The sequence below is a fragment of the Schistocerca serialis genome, chromosome 4, assembly GCF_023864345.2.
Source record: "Schistocerca serialis cubense isolate TAMUIC-IGC-003099 chromosome 4, iqSchSeri2.2, whole genome shotgun sequence".
NCBI classification, from domain to species: domain Eukaryota; kingdom Metazoa; phylum Arthropoda; class Insecta; order Orthoptera; family Acrididae; genus Schistocerca; species Schistocerca serialis.
The window spans coordinates 318,597,043-318,611,991 of record NC_064641.1 but is presented as its reverse complement, the minus strand read 5'-3'; positions in this window follow the sequence as shown (position 1 = coordinate 318,611,991).

Here is a 14,949-nt window from a genome sequence, read left to right as displayed (position 1 = left end):
CTCCTACCTTCCAAACTTTACAGAAGCTCTCCTGCGAACCTTGCAGCCATGTCTCCGCAATATCCTTTCTTTCAGGAGTGCTAGTTCTTTTATTTGTAGTATGGTGGTGTCGCAATCACCCTTCTAAGACCACCTACTTCTTTCTGACCATAATCTACCCAGCGTCCTGTACAAAGTGGAGTTCAGAAGCGGGAGGTCAGGCTCTCATTTTCTTCGTTCCGAAAGCTAGTCGTGTAGCACACTTCAGTTTACCTTTTGTATTAAGTAGAAGGAATTTCGGACCCGTACCATTTCTACCTCTAAACTGCTAGTTGTCGAAGGAACAGTGGTCATACCGAAGCTTTGTTATCCGCAGTTCTCGCCCCCTGGTTAGCCCTTGCTGCACAGATCAGACTATAGATGAATGCAATGCAGGCAGCTTCTCACCGATTTTCGTTTCCCGATATCACGTCATCAACTGCGTTAAGAGACAGGCAACATCTGATGCTTTCAGCAGTTCGTGAGCTTCAAGACGCTACGAAACAAATTATTTTCAATTGTATGGCGAAAGGTGATAAGGTCACAGTGTTTGGACTTGGTATTTGGGCTCTATGGTTAGAGTGTTCGATAAGATATCATCTGAAAATCCCAAAATGTCTGGGAAATGCTGGCAGCAACGTGTGGATGTACATTTTCGTAAATCGAATCAATTCCAAATCACGGATTTCCACATCCTCACTTTTAATGATACATGTCATCTCCAAATTCGGTTGTCGCTACTCCTTGAATATAGCAAAGTGTGTGAATAATACTGGAACCTCTGGTACCATGATACCCTGAAATACACCGTGTGTTCAACTTGGCCTCATAATTCATCTGAAATCATAGCACATGTAGACTATGTTTGCTTTAACTTTGAGGAATTTGCTTGATATCGTTTAATGGAATGCAGTTTAGGTTCACAGTTTAGGCAACAAAGTACTTGTTTCGTCCCGAGTAGCGACGGGAAGACCAAACTTCCTTTCACTTCCTCAGGAACCCGTGGAACCGTACGTACGATGGTGTCCTTCTACTCGTACTTGGGTCGTGAGCGTCTTCCATCGTTTTTGTCCCCTATCCACCACACATTTGCGAAAGCCTGTGCTGCTGTCAAGGACCTGCTGAAGTGATAGGCAACAATGTTCAGGTTATCTTACATGGCTTTAGAAAATACTGTAACACATTTCAAAGCGAACAATGATTTACATTTCCTGCGTAAAAGCTTCTGCAGATAAGTGACGACACAACTGGTTGTAAAAGTCGCGAATGGGAAGGGATATGCATAACGAGACACATGTGGGTATCGTAGCCAAATCGGTGCCAAAAGCAGCATACTGCGTCGTAAACGGCACCGTGAAACATTTTTGGCTCGAGCTCGTACCTTCACACATGTCACAGGAACACTGTATTTATAGCCTCTGATTTGATCCGTCGAAGTAATTGTGATTGGGATTTGGGTGATTACGGCAACGGCCTCCTTGAAGTTTTTGCATGGTTTCTGTGTTCGAAAAAGTTACGGTAAGAAATTTAAATTTGTCGTAGCATCACTTGTGTAATGCATACCAGTCAGATAAATATGATCCGTTCATTCACTACTGACTTTTGTCAGACTCTTTACCTTGCAGGTCGTTTCAGCACATGCCACGAAGGTCACTCTGATTTTCAGACTGGAAATTTGAATGCCTGTCGGAAGAAGTGGACTCAGAGGCCATTAGGCGGTGGCAGTAACTATGAAGCGCTGCTATCGCCGAGATAGTGCCACCGATAAATAATCCCTCATGTGAATGCTGGAGACAATATCTCCCTTGCACTGCAGGCCATCTGTCGATCTGTTATTCGCTTTTGTGTTTCATTTGTGTAGATTTACCGTCACTATTAACACTTCACATCATCCAGCTGAAACGTCACAGGTTTACGCTTCATTTAACTGACTGATTAATTTCTACATGTTTAATAATTCATTTTATGCCGAGAGCGTCCTTTCAATGTTTCGTCTAGCTAATTAGCCTCTGGATTCAAGAATACTTCCGTGTATATTTTTTCTTCTGTTGGTGTCGCACCTCCTCTCTCATCCTTTGATCCCATGATGTATGTGGATGGATAAACGTAATTATGTATGGAATATTTAATAATCTGGGTTAGTCAAAGATGGTAGCAGTAGGGTAGTTTAGCACCAACATAACAACGTGAGCAGATTCGGCAGAGACTTCGTGATTCCAAAGATAGTGGGGATGAGCAGGGCATAGTTTGTGAGGTTGGTTCTCACTGAGGTCCTGCCCCCACCACCAGTTTTTTTGAACGGTTGGCGGTTGGTCCTGGAACGCGCCATATTAGGACACTCTGGGGCCGCCGATCGAACGAGACGGATTCACGGGTGCGGTGCTCGTCTTTGATGGTGAGAAAAGTTATTGATAATGTAGGTTTTTTGGGGTAACATTGATTATGAAGCATGTTTGGTTGTGAATCAATACCAGGAAATGTTTAGCGATATTTTATTTGTAGAAATTTTTCAGATTAATGTGTTTCAACTAGCGGACTTAGGCGCGAGGTGATTGAGAGCATGAACCAACGGTTCTTGTTCTTAGGTCAATAGCGGATAGGTTCATTAATGTTACACTTGTTGCATAGTCTCGTTCTGGATACAAGCACTATAAATTTTTCATGATTCAACGGTTTATTTTACTCATTTCTTTGTTGTCGGACTTGGCCACGTGTTGCCAACATTTACAACGGTAGTCACTGGATTTGCCATTCGTTAATCATAGTATGCATAATGTGGAGTCATGAAGCCTGGGCTGGTTTGCTCACGTTGCATTGCGGTTGCATAATAAGCGGTTTCAACATGAACGTATCCGCATGGTACTGCATGTGTAGTAGCACAAGTAATGGTTGAGAGAGTGAAAGGTAATATCCTTCCCTACTCCGCGCGTTAAATAGTTGTGACAATAACTAAATGGTGTTAAGAGGCCACCATTCAGTAACATTCATTTTTACCCATTTCAATCATTAGTAGATGGAACTGGCGACGGAGCGTTGTCTATGTTTCCCGCATGACGAGATGCAAGAGATAGTGAGTGCTTCACGTAGGTTTTGTCACTGAGAGTGGTAGTTTTCTTAAATATAATAGATTTCATGTATGTTTTGTCACAAGGAGTAATAGTTTCCTTAAATGTTTTGTCACAGAGAGTAATAGTTTTCTTAAATGTTTTGTCACAGAGAGTAATAGTTTTCTTAAATATTATCGAAATAAATCAGAATGATAATTGAAATTATCTCTTAGCGTTATTTAGTATCCTTCATCCATACCACTGAGATAATGACTATATTCTATGAATTTTCAATCCAGGCATATCCATTGAATGCATTATGCACTTCGTGCGACTAACTGAATTCATAGTATCAGAAAAACAAAGTTTTACCGTCCCTAATGTGCACGTATTGTTCCATGGCCATTCACCGATGTTGCGTTATCCGTTGCTTCATTTTTAAATTAGAATACTATCTTTTCTAGCGGGTTTGATTACCCATATCTCAATTTATCGGGCCTAATTGAAAGAATTAGATACATAGCAGTAGAAATGGGAACCATGGAGCACTGCGTCCACTTATATTAAAGGGCGATACTTCTTACATAAAAATTAATCAGCTTAACAAATAAGGGGTAGACTTTTGCAGCCAGCGCCACTGTATCACCAAACCCTAGTTCTCGGAAATTATCGATTTTTTTTATATGCTACATATTGTGATGGTGCTTCGCTTTTCTCTAACACAATAGCAACAGATGTTGATTGTACAAGGAATACGCAGACCACACTACCCAATATTTGAATCTTTCCACCACAAGGTGGGACCCAGGCACTCATGGGAAGCACTGCTTCATGTGGTTCATTAGAGCGTTGTCAAGAATGACGCCTGCTTGTTATATCCAAGTTTATTTTACTCCGAAAATGTACATTGGTTACCAACAACTTTTCTTCCCAACTGAACTCCTCCTCTATGCCTCTACACCTCCTCTATGGGTTGCTCACTGTGAAAGATGGCAGGTCCTGTCGAGTTGCCTTCCTTTCATTTTTACTATTGTTACGATGTTTAGTGAGATGGGATGACAGTGACTGCGTACTGTGTACCTTGGCATCTAGTTGGAGTGGGCAATAAGAGGTGACAGGTCTTGTCTTCTGTTGACTAAGATTTTGTGGTCTGTCTGTCCTGCCGTGCCGTTACGTGGAGAGAAAAGATGTTTGGAGTTCTATCAGAAGGCCGCATTAATGAGTCGAATTAAGGGAAGGTGGAGAGGCTAGCTTTAGAGAGAATGACGAAGATTTCACGGGGGATAATGGCTGCTCTCGCGTTTTCGGAGTTTGGGGGAGACACCACGGGGAGTCGCCAAGGAACTAGCAGAGGCCTGCTGCTAACACAGCCTGGCGTATTGTTCCCGATGGTAGCCTGAGTGCTGTTACGACCTTCGACCCGCCTGGCGCGACGGGCAGGCGCCCTCGAAATTCTCCCGGTCGAAGGAGTAATTTTTTCGGAACCTGCAGGTACGTGACGGCCAGATGGGCAGCAACCCTTTTCTTAGAGAAGTGTATCCACTGAAATAATGAAACGTTCTTCTATGAATCAGAGATACTCCCATGTTCCTGGACGTCTGGCAATCTGTCGCCGATGCAGACAGTGTATTTTTTGGAAAATTGGGTTTCCATGCCAAGAGATTTCCCACATGTGCAAAAAAATAAGTGCTATCATTGCAGATCAATTGGCGACGCCCGAAATGAACTGCTGGCGTCAGTAACTTTTGGCGGCAAGCTCTTCTATCGGGAGAGTGTCTTTTGCACATCTTCTGGTAGGGAATGGTGCAAATTCGAGGGTTGGATCTTAAATAGTGGCAACTATTTATTCAAAACCGATACAAAAGAGTTACATGTTTGCACCTTTTACTGTCCTTGAAAGTAGTCACCAGCGTTGTGTAGAACCTGTTGCCAGCGATGTGGAAGGCGTAGTATACCTTAGCAGAGCCTGTTCTGATGATGTTGCGATTGGAGCGGTCTACTGCCTGTCGGATCTCTGGAACAGTTCTGACGCGAATGCCACGAAATGGTTGCTTCATCTTCGGAATCAAATCAAAGTCACACGGACTTAAGTCCGGGGAGTGTTGTGGATGGCACAGCACTTCCCAGTCCCATCGACCGAACAGAGGAGTCACAGCATGTTGTTACAACACTGAATCCTATTTTTCAAGTACTCGCTACTTTCAAGTGAAGAACTGACTAGCTGGTAATTACAAATGAGCTTCTGTAAGGTAAAGGGTGTGAAACAAACATAAAATCACATTTCCTCAGAGCATTGTAAGCAGGGACTGAATGCACATATGAACAACATGCTAATATCATGGTTTTGTTACCATGTTGCCTATTGTTTTTTGACATCTGTGACAGTTCAAAGTCGCGCAGGATTAGCCGAGCACATATAACACACGCATACACACACACCCACACACACCCACACCCACTCACCCACCCACACACACACACACACACACACACACACACACACACACACACACATATATATATATATATATATATATATATATATATATATATATATAATTTGTGTTCTGCAATTGTGACGGGTCTGCGTAGCTTATTCGGCAGTTTGGCCAGGAAGATTCTAATAAACTGACGCTCATCTGAATATTGATTAGCCTCCATCATTTCCTTGAAATTTTCAACAGGATGACGCTGAGTACTATCAATATTATTTTCTTTCAACATAAAAAGTTTTGTGGGTATGGTACCGCGTCATACTGTATAAAACTACTGCTGGAGAAAAAACAACGTTTCGGCCACAGTTGCAGCGGCCTTCTTCTGGATCTACTGGTGCGTTCTAGCTACGCAGTGCCCCTTATATTTTGTTTTTGCTGTTCACTGCGCATGCCACTGCGTCATGATTTTAAAAAGATAGTTCGTTTCATTGGTCACTTAAGACCATGAAGAACCCGACGCACTTTATAGAATGCCTAAAGGGACAAATAATTTTACCTATGGACATCATGTAAAGTCACTATTTACGGACATGCCAGTGGATTAAACTATCCGGATCCTTTAGGAGCATGTCCCGTCAGACATATGCGACCCGGTTGAGTTGTGCCTGACTTCAGTGTACTTCAAATGGCAAGGAGAATACCACGGGCAGACAAACGGCGAAGGAATGGGGTCACCCCTATCTCCGGGGGCAGCCGACATATTCATGGAAGCCTTTAAAGCAGCGGCTCTTGGTTCCGCTCCTTTACGCCCACGTTGCCGGTTCAGATACGTGGGCGACACGTTCGCTATATGGCCTCATGCTGAAACGGAGCTACACAAGTTTCACGAATATTTGAACAACATGCACGGGAAGATACAGTTCACTCTCGAAGTAGAGAAGAATGGTGCAATTCCATTTCTAGAGTCGAAGTGTACAGGACAACGGAGGGCACGCTGGGGCGCAGAGTATATCGCAAGTCTACACATACAGACAGGTATCTGCAGGCCCAATCCTACCACCACCCAGCGCAGAAGAACTCGGTTATACGTTGTTTGGCAATCCGTGCGTAGCGCCTGAGTGATACGCAAAACATAACACCTAAGCTTAAAAGGCTATGCGCAACGTTTCTAGCAAATGGCTACAGCCCTAAGTCGATCCACACAGCCTTGTCGACAAATACAAGTAAGGAAGATAAGTAAGAAATAGACAAATGGTTCAAATGATTCTAAGCACTATGGGACTTAACATCTGAGGTCATCAGTCCCCTAGACTTAGAACTACTTAAACGTAACTAACCTAAGGACATCACACATCCATGCCCGAGGCAGGATTCGAACCTGCGACCGTAGCAAGAGCTAGACAAATTGCAGCCAACAGTGAGCTTACCTTATGTGAAAAATGTTACTGACCGAATAGGCAAACACCATCGACGGGGTAGGTTGCAGTCTGTCTTCTATATTGGTCCCAGGATCCAGGACGTGCTAGGCGCAACTAAGGACAAGGTGGATGCTTTACACACTGCAGGCGTGTACAAGGTGGAATGCGAATGTGGAGAGGCACACATCGGGGGGACTGGTAAGCCAATAGCAACACGCATTCTGGAACACGGGCGCTGCGTTCGTCTAGGGCAGCACAACAAATCTGCAGCGGCAGAACATCAACATGATTGCGGAAAAGAAAAGAAATTCAGCGAATTGGTCAAGTAGCCGGTTACGACGAAACGCAAAATCGGCGAGGCCATCGAAATACTTATACACTCTAAGAACATGAATAGAGAGGATGGACTCAGGCTTGCCCCATCTTGGCTGCCAGCAATCAGAACCCAACAGACCGCTCTGTCAACACGAGGCACGAGCACTACCGGAGAGTAACTGCCGCCTCGCGGCCGACGTTGTGATATTAGCTATTTTTGACTTCATTAAAACAGCAAATACGAGTAGTTAATACTTTCAGCCAGAAGGCAAATACTTGTTTGTAAATAATGATTAATGTATAATGAGGCGTCGCATGGCGACGGTGGAATTTTCTAAATAATGTAATTCGTCGTCTTTGGGCGGCAATATAAACAGAAAAATACGGATAGATATGCGATCCTTCACTATTTTGTTCGCTGGAGAACAAATGAAGCCTTGAGCGCTAAAAAGACTTGTACTGTTTTTCTCAAGTAAGACGGACGCAGATTTGTGGCAGTCTGATCTAATTTTTACTAAATGTATAAAAACGTGTTATGTCTAAGTTTGAGTGAAGTGTAAAAAACTGTTATAACTTACCGTGACGACGCACGAGCGACTCAAAGAAGACAATGGCTATATAAAAGAGCGCTCAATGGACATGATACGGACATAAAAATCTACCGTCATTGTTGTATTAAGCTTAAGGTACGATATATGTTTTAGTTATAATAAATATTTGTTCTGGGAATACTGAATCATTTAGCAGTGCTCATTCCTATTATCTCCTCAGTATTATTTTCATTTTAATTATGAATTTTGCTAATATTACAGACACCAAGATCAGCAGTCCAATGTGCGTGTTACATTGATAAAAAGAAAACTGTTTTATCGTCTTCTTGCATCAGCTTTAATATTGAATTTCCCTTTTGTGTGATGTTACAGTTGTTTTTGCGCCCTTAAGAACTTTCTGGTCCCTTAGGAAATTGTTTTGTCATAACAATAACTTCACAACCGGGTATGATCGTATCTACGATCATGAAGTAATTAGAAAGACGATAATGCGATTTCTTAATCAATAGCACGCTAGTTGTGACTGCCTCAAGCCACGCGAAACTGCAAGTAGAAACTAATCACATCTCATAATGCAATATTTTATGACAATGGTCAATCCATGATTCTTACGCCAATTGTGATTGATAAAACAGTAAGCTAAATCTCAATTTCCAACTTTCCATTGAATAGCAACATCACTTTTATTTTGTAACATCACACTTGGCGCCCGAACAGGGACTTGACCAAAAATTAGTTCAAATTCTTGGAAAATTTTCTATGTGCTTGTGTTAATATATGTTCTGTCGTTTCATGTACACATCATTTCTCTGTGAGTAAGACAGAAAATACGCTGGTCGATAACGCAGTTTAATTATCGAGAGAAAGGAAAAGAAAAGAGACGTGAATTTGCTGAGACAACATAGCGGTAATCAAGCCATCAAAAAGTAAGTCAGAATTTTGCATACGCAGTGTAGTGCTTCAGTAGCAACGTTGCTTTTCCAAGTCGATCCACATCCTTTCTATCTCCTTCCTGCTATAGAAAATCTGCTTTATTTTATCTTTCAAAGTAAAATTCTTCGTAGTCTGATAATAGAAATTATTTCTCCCCATTGTTAGTATAGCTGTATTACATTTTCAACATGGTGGATAGTGTGTGCAATTTGCAGTGAAGAGCATGTTCATTCATTTGTCTGAAACGTTTAGGTTCCATCTTGTCTTCTCGCCAGATAGAATTTCATTTGTTGCTCACGCGAGAGCGGTGCTCTTAGCGGACTCACCACGTCACTGACAAACGACGAAAGCCTTACGTAGCACGTGATTTACTGACGAAAATGGCAGATAGTGAACAGAGACAGGTGACAACAGGAGACGGGAGTGAAGACGTTAATAGTATTCCATACCCTTTACGATCGCGAACGGTAGGTTCCCGTGTGGAAACTGAACTAACCATGTCTGTAACAGGGGAAAGTGACCCTAAAGTCCAAATTCTTCCCGCTGCAGCTACAAATGACCTCGGTGCGTTAATGGAAGTGCTGAAACAACAGTTTTACGCAGTAAATGAGACTATAAAAACACAAAATGAGACTGTTAACGCCCGATTAGATGCAGTAAAAACACAAAATGAGACTATAAAAACACAAAATGAGACTGTTAACGCCCGATTAGATGCTGTAAGCGAATCAGTAAAAACACAAATTGAGGCTGTTAACGTCCGATTAGATGCTGTAAGCGAATCATTAAAAACACAGCTAGGCACAATCAAAACAGATCTGCATAAAGAAATTACGGCTGAATTAAATACCCATTTGGGTGAGGTGCAAACTAAGATCAGTGATCAAATTCAGAAAATGCAGAAACAGGTGAAAAGTGAAATAGCTGAAGTATCTGGAACATTAAACACAAAAATTCAGGCAGCTACCAAAGAAATAAACTCAGTTAGAAATGCAGTATCTGACATTGAAGGTGTAGTGGAGGATCTGTCGAGGCAGATAGACTCAATCAATATTGAAGAACAGGTTAAGAGCACCGTGAAAGCACACGCGGAGGCATTGTCGGAACACTACGGTGAATGGATAAAGGGTAAAGATATTTTTATCGAAAAGAAGGTCAGGGAGGAGCTTAGGGAGACTGTCAAGGATGTAACTTATGAAATCTTAGCTGCTCCTGGTAAGTCGGGAGACACAGTGGTTTCTGAATTGGGACAGATTCGGAGGACACTTACACGAGATCTTCCCGAGTGGAAGCAGCAAGTAGTGGACGAAGTCAGAATGCTGAGAAACTGGGTAGAAAATCCGCACACGCATACGCAAACTATAGGGAACAACTCTTTAGACGGTGACGAATGTCAGTCAACTCCTTATCGTTCACCGCCTGATTACATGCAAAACAACAGTCCTGTTGAGTCCCGAGTAGGGAAAATAAATGATCCGCCCACAATCGTGAGTTTAATGCAAGAGGAAAGTGTGATTAAGCATCGCACTTTTCCTGTTTTTCATCCGCAGAAACGAGACATACACCCCATCGTGTTCCTAAAGAATTTTTCCGGCATATTTCCCAGGAGCTGGACAGACAGACAGCGTATTCAGTTCGTCACTGGCTTTATTTCTGGTGATGCAGCATTATGGGGAACGGAAATGGTAGACACGTGTAGGAATTATGAAGAGTTTGAGAAAATGTTCTTGGCAAAATTTTGGAGTAATGGGGTACAGCAGAGATTAAGGAAGGAGGTGTATGGTGCGGAAATTTTCAATGAGAAGCATGGAAGTCTCCGGCGATACTTCGAGAAATATCTAGCAAAAATTAAATTTTGGGATTCTCCGATTTCTTCCAAGGACGTAATAATGATTCTCAAAAGCAAACTCCCTGTGTCTATTAGAGAGAAACTAGTAAATGTGTCCGAAGAAGACACGGATGTATTCCTTTCTGTGTTGGATTCCTTAGATTTAATTAGCGAGGGTGTGCGCTCCAAGGTTGGCAGCGGCAAATTCTTCCCTGGCAGCCAGCAGAATGCATCGCACGCGGACAACAATGCGCCGAAGGAGAGAGCGAGCTACTGCGACCGCTGTTGCCAACCTGCCAGCCGTTATGAAAACGCAAATGGCAATAACTTTAAATGGAAGCAGAAAACCAATTACAGTAATCAGCAGAGATACCACCCAATTCACAACCACCAGGTACAACATCAGTACGGAAACCCACCCTTTAATTCTGCGCCTGAGCAGTATGGAAATTCTCCACAAACGATTGGTAATTTTTCAAATGGGCCAGTGTACAATCAAAGTTATAGGTCGAAAAATAGCAAGTGGCATGGTCAAGGCGGAGGCCACCCAGCACATCAGAACAACTTTTCACAGAATAGAGGACCACGGAACAATTTTCAAACGGCACCAAATGCGAACTTTCCTTCACAAGGGCCGGCCGAAGTGGCCGTGCGGTTAAAGGCGCTGCAGTCTGGAACCGCAAGACCGCTACGGTCGCAGGTTCGAATCCTGCCTCGGGCATGGATGTTTGTGATGTCCTTAGGTTAGTTAGGTTTAACTAGTTCTAAGTTCTAGGGGACTAATGACCTCAGCAGTTGAGTCCCATAGTGCTCAGAGCCATTTGAACCATTTTGAACCTTCACAAGGAAATGGTTTTGCCGGCAACCAAAAGATCGGGCGACAGCAGCCGTCTCAAGTATTTTATTCACAAGTGAATGCACCCAGTGGATTTTACCCCTTTACACCGGCATTTGTACCACATAACCAGCACCAATATGAAACGGAACAAACACTTAAGGCCATGAATGACAAACAGGTTAAACATCCTGCGGCAAATTAGAGGCACCGCCTTTCAGCCTCCAAGAGGTCGCTGCGGATTTCCAGTGGGGGTACTAACGAATACTCTGACTCTGAGTATGCTAATGCGATACGGTACGACCATGAGACCGACTTACGAGATGACCTTGCACCTGACATACAAGCTCAAGACATTAATGACATTTATGATGAACAGGTCCAGGCTTCGATTAAGATTTCTATTGCCAACATTCCTGTCACAGCCATTGTTGATACAGGAGCAAACATCAATGTGATGTCATCACGTCTCTTCAGACAGGTGTCTTCTGTTTCAAAAGTTTTATCATTGCCGATTCAGGGCTGCTCCATATCGGGAGCGATTGGTCCATTGAAACAGAGAGTTAGTTTACAGACGCAGCTTCAACTGCAGATAGAATCTGTTTTGGTTTTTTGCCACTTTCTAATAGTAAAGAACTTGTCAGTTCCATGTCTCTTGGGGATGGAGTTTCTTCGACAAACAAAAGCAGTGATAGATATTGAATCTGGAATGTGTACCTTTATCGTAAATCAACAAGAAGTTGTTGTTAACTTGTTAAGGAGTAAAGTGAGGGCAGTGTTGACATTGCATCAGGTTTGGAGACGACAGAGGACCGGCAAACCGTGCTTTGATCAGACAAATGACCTGAGTAAATGGGATGACATAAATGACAATGAGTATGAAGACTTACTTCCTGACACAGACGAGATCGATGCTAAAGCCAAGGAATCGACTGAACTCAGGGGGGAGCAGAAATATGAGTTGTTCCATTTATTAGTAAGTTACAAGAAAATCTTTTCAAAGAAACCAGGAGTAATAAAAGGGTTCGAGTATAAAATGGAAGTGCTTCCCCACTCAACGTTCTACAAAGCAAGCTATTCAGTACCCTACGCCCGACGAGAAACTGTAAAGCATGAGATTAGGAAAATGCTGTGTTGGGATGTTATCGAGTTATCGAATTCGCCGTACTCAAGTCCCTTGTTGTCCGTACTTAAACAGGACGGTAGTGTCAGACTAGTACTGGACGCCAGATCAATAAACAAAATAATTGTACCGATAAGGACTCGACCTGAAGCACTTGAGGAGCACTTGCAAAAATTTCATGGCATTAGATTTTTGAGTACACTCGATTTAAGAAGTAGCTATTGGCAGGTGAAATTGGCCAAGGAATCCAGAAAATATACTGCTTTTATATTTGCCGGCCGCTCATATCAGTTTAAGGTCATGCCTTTTGGTTTAAATGTAAGCGCGGGACTATTTATTTCTGCTCTCGATTTTGTGTTAGGACCTGAACTTCTGGATGAGGTAACTGTTTATGTAGATGACGTGTTGATAGCCACTAAGAACTGGGAAGATCATTTAGCTATTCTACGAAAGGTGTTTCAGAGATTTCAAGAACATGGTGTTACAGCGAATCTGAAAAAGTCAAAATTTGGAAAACGTGAGGTAAAGTTTTTAGGTCATGTGATTACACCTGAAGGGATTAAACCCGACCCGGAAAAGTTGTCTGCGATTAAGAATTTCCCTACGCCGGTAACTAAGAGGCAACTAAGAGGATTTCTCGGTCTTTCGTCTTTCTTTCGACGATTTCTGTCTGGTCAAGTAATGAACAATCCCGCTTTGCACAATCTTCTGAAGAAAATTACGCATTGGATTTGGACACCAGAGTGTCAGAAAGCTTTTCAGGCAATTAAAGATGGTCTTTTAAACAATAACATTCTCTGTCATCCACAAATGGACAAAGAATTTTGTATCACCTCAGACGCTTCGTTTGTTGGAATTGGATCTTGTTTGTTTCAGATTGAATTAGTAGAAGAAACAGAGCAGATCAGAGTAATTAGTTTTGCGAGTAGGGTCTTAACAGAATGTGAAAAGTCCTATTCAGTTACTGAGCTGGAGGCACTTGCAGTTATTTGGTCCTTCAAGAGGTTTAATTATTACATTTTTGGCAGAAAGATAAAAGTGTTTACGGACCATAAAGCACTTTCGTATCTTTTGACCTGTAAATTACAACATCCGCGCCTGACCAGGTGGTGTTTATTTTTGCAAGAATACGACTTTGATATTGTGTATATAAAGGGCAAGGATAACATTATTGCAGACGCACTTTCTCGTTCACCAGAAGGTCTGCCTGAGACAAGTGAGTTGGTAGAACAGATGTCGAATTACAAAGTTCTTCTTATGCAGGATCCCATTCATAGAAAATATTTCTTGGAACTGTGCAAGCAAATCCAGACACTACACAGCACAGATCCTAAGTGGGGAAAAGTAATCAGACTTCTTCAAGAAAATCCAAACCATAAGTTGTCCAAATTCTTCAAGATTCATAATCAGGTATTATTTCATCGTACCTCTGTGTCATCAGACAACTGGCTTGTTTGTATACCTAGCAGTTTTGTCGAACATCTTTTGTGGTATACCCACATTTCTTGGGGCCACTATGATCCAGAGAAGTGTAAAAAGAAGATTGCTACTTACTGTTATGTGCCCAACCTACATCGTCGGATACACAAGTTGCTAAAATTCTGTGTCATCTGCCAAAAGGCGAAAGCTCTGAATATTCCTACTTTAATTCCATTGAATCCGATCATCGCAGAAAGACCTAATCAGCTCATTAGCATTGACCTGGCTGGCCCTCTACCGATGGGTAGGGGAGGTGTCAAATACCTCGTTGCTGTTCTCGACAACTTCACTAAATACGTTCGAATGTATGTTATGAAGACATCTTGTGCTCCGCCTATTATACGCTGTCTTGAAAATGACTATTTCCCTCGTTTCGGAGTCCCCGAATCTATACTTTCAGATAATGCATCCAACTTTACTTGCCGCAAATGGCGTGAGTTTTTGGCCCATCACAATGTCAAGCAGATCTTAATATCACGTTTTAGACCTCAGTCGAATTTGACTGAGCGGATCTTCAAGGAGTTTAACAGATTTGTTCGGACGTACATTCCAGACAAGCAAACTCGTTGGGTTGATTTTGTGACACCCTTTGAGGAGATAGTTAATAATTTGCCACACACTTCCACAGGTTTTACTCCACACGAGTTGATATCTCGAAAGAAGGAACAGAATGAGTGGGTTGATCCTCTTGCCAAGATACCTAGCACTGAGGTAGATCGAGATGTTAAAATTCGAGAAGCTTTAAGTTCCATTACCACCAATGCTCAATTAAGGAAGAAAGGCTATGATAAAAAAGTAAACAAAGTTGTAAGTTACCATGTAGGTGAAAAGGTATTACTTAAGACTCATTTCAAGCCATCCTTAAGTAGGAAAAATCGCAAGTGGCAACATATGTACCAAGGTCCTTACCTTATTTTAAGGAAACCGCACATAGGGAGCTATTTATTAACTGACCCGGCTACGGGGA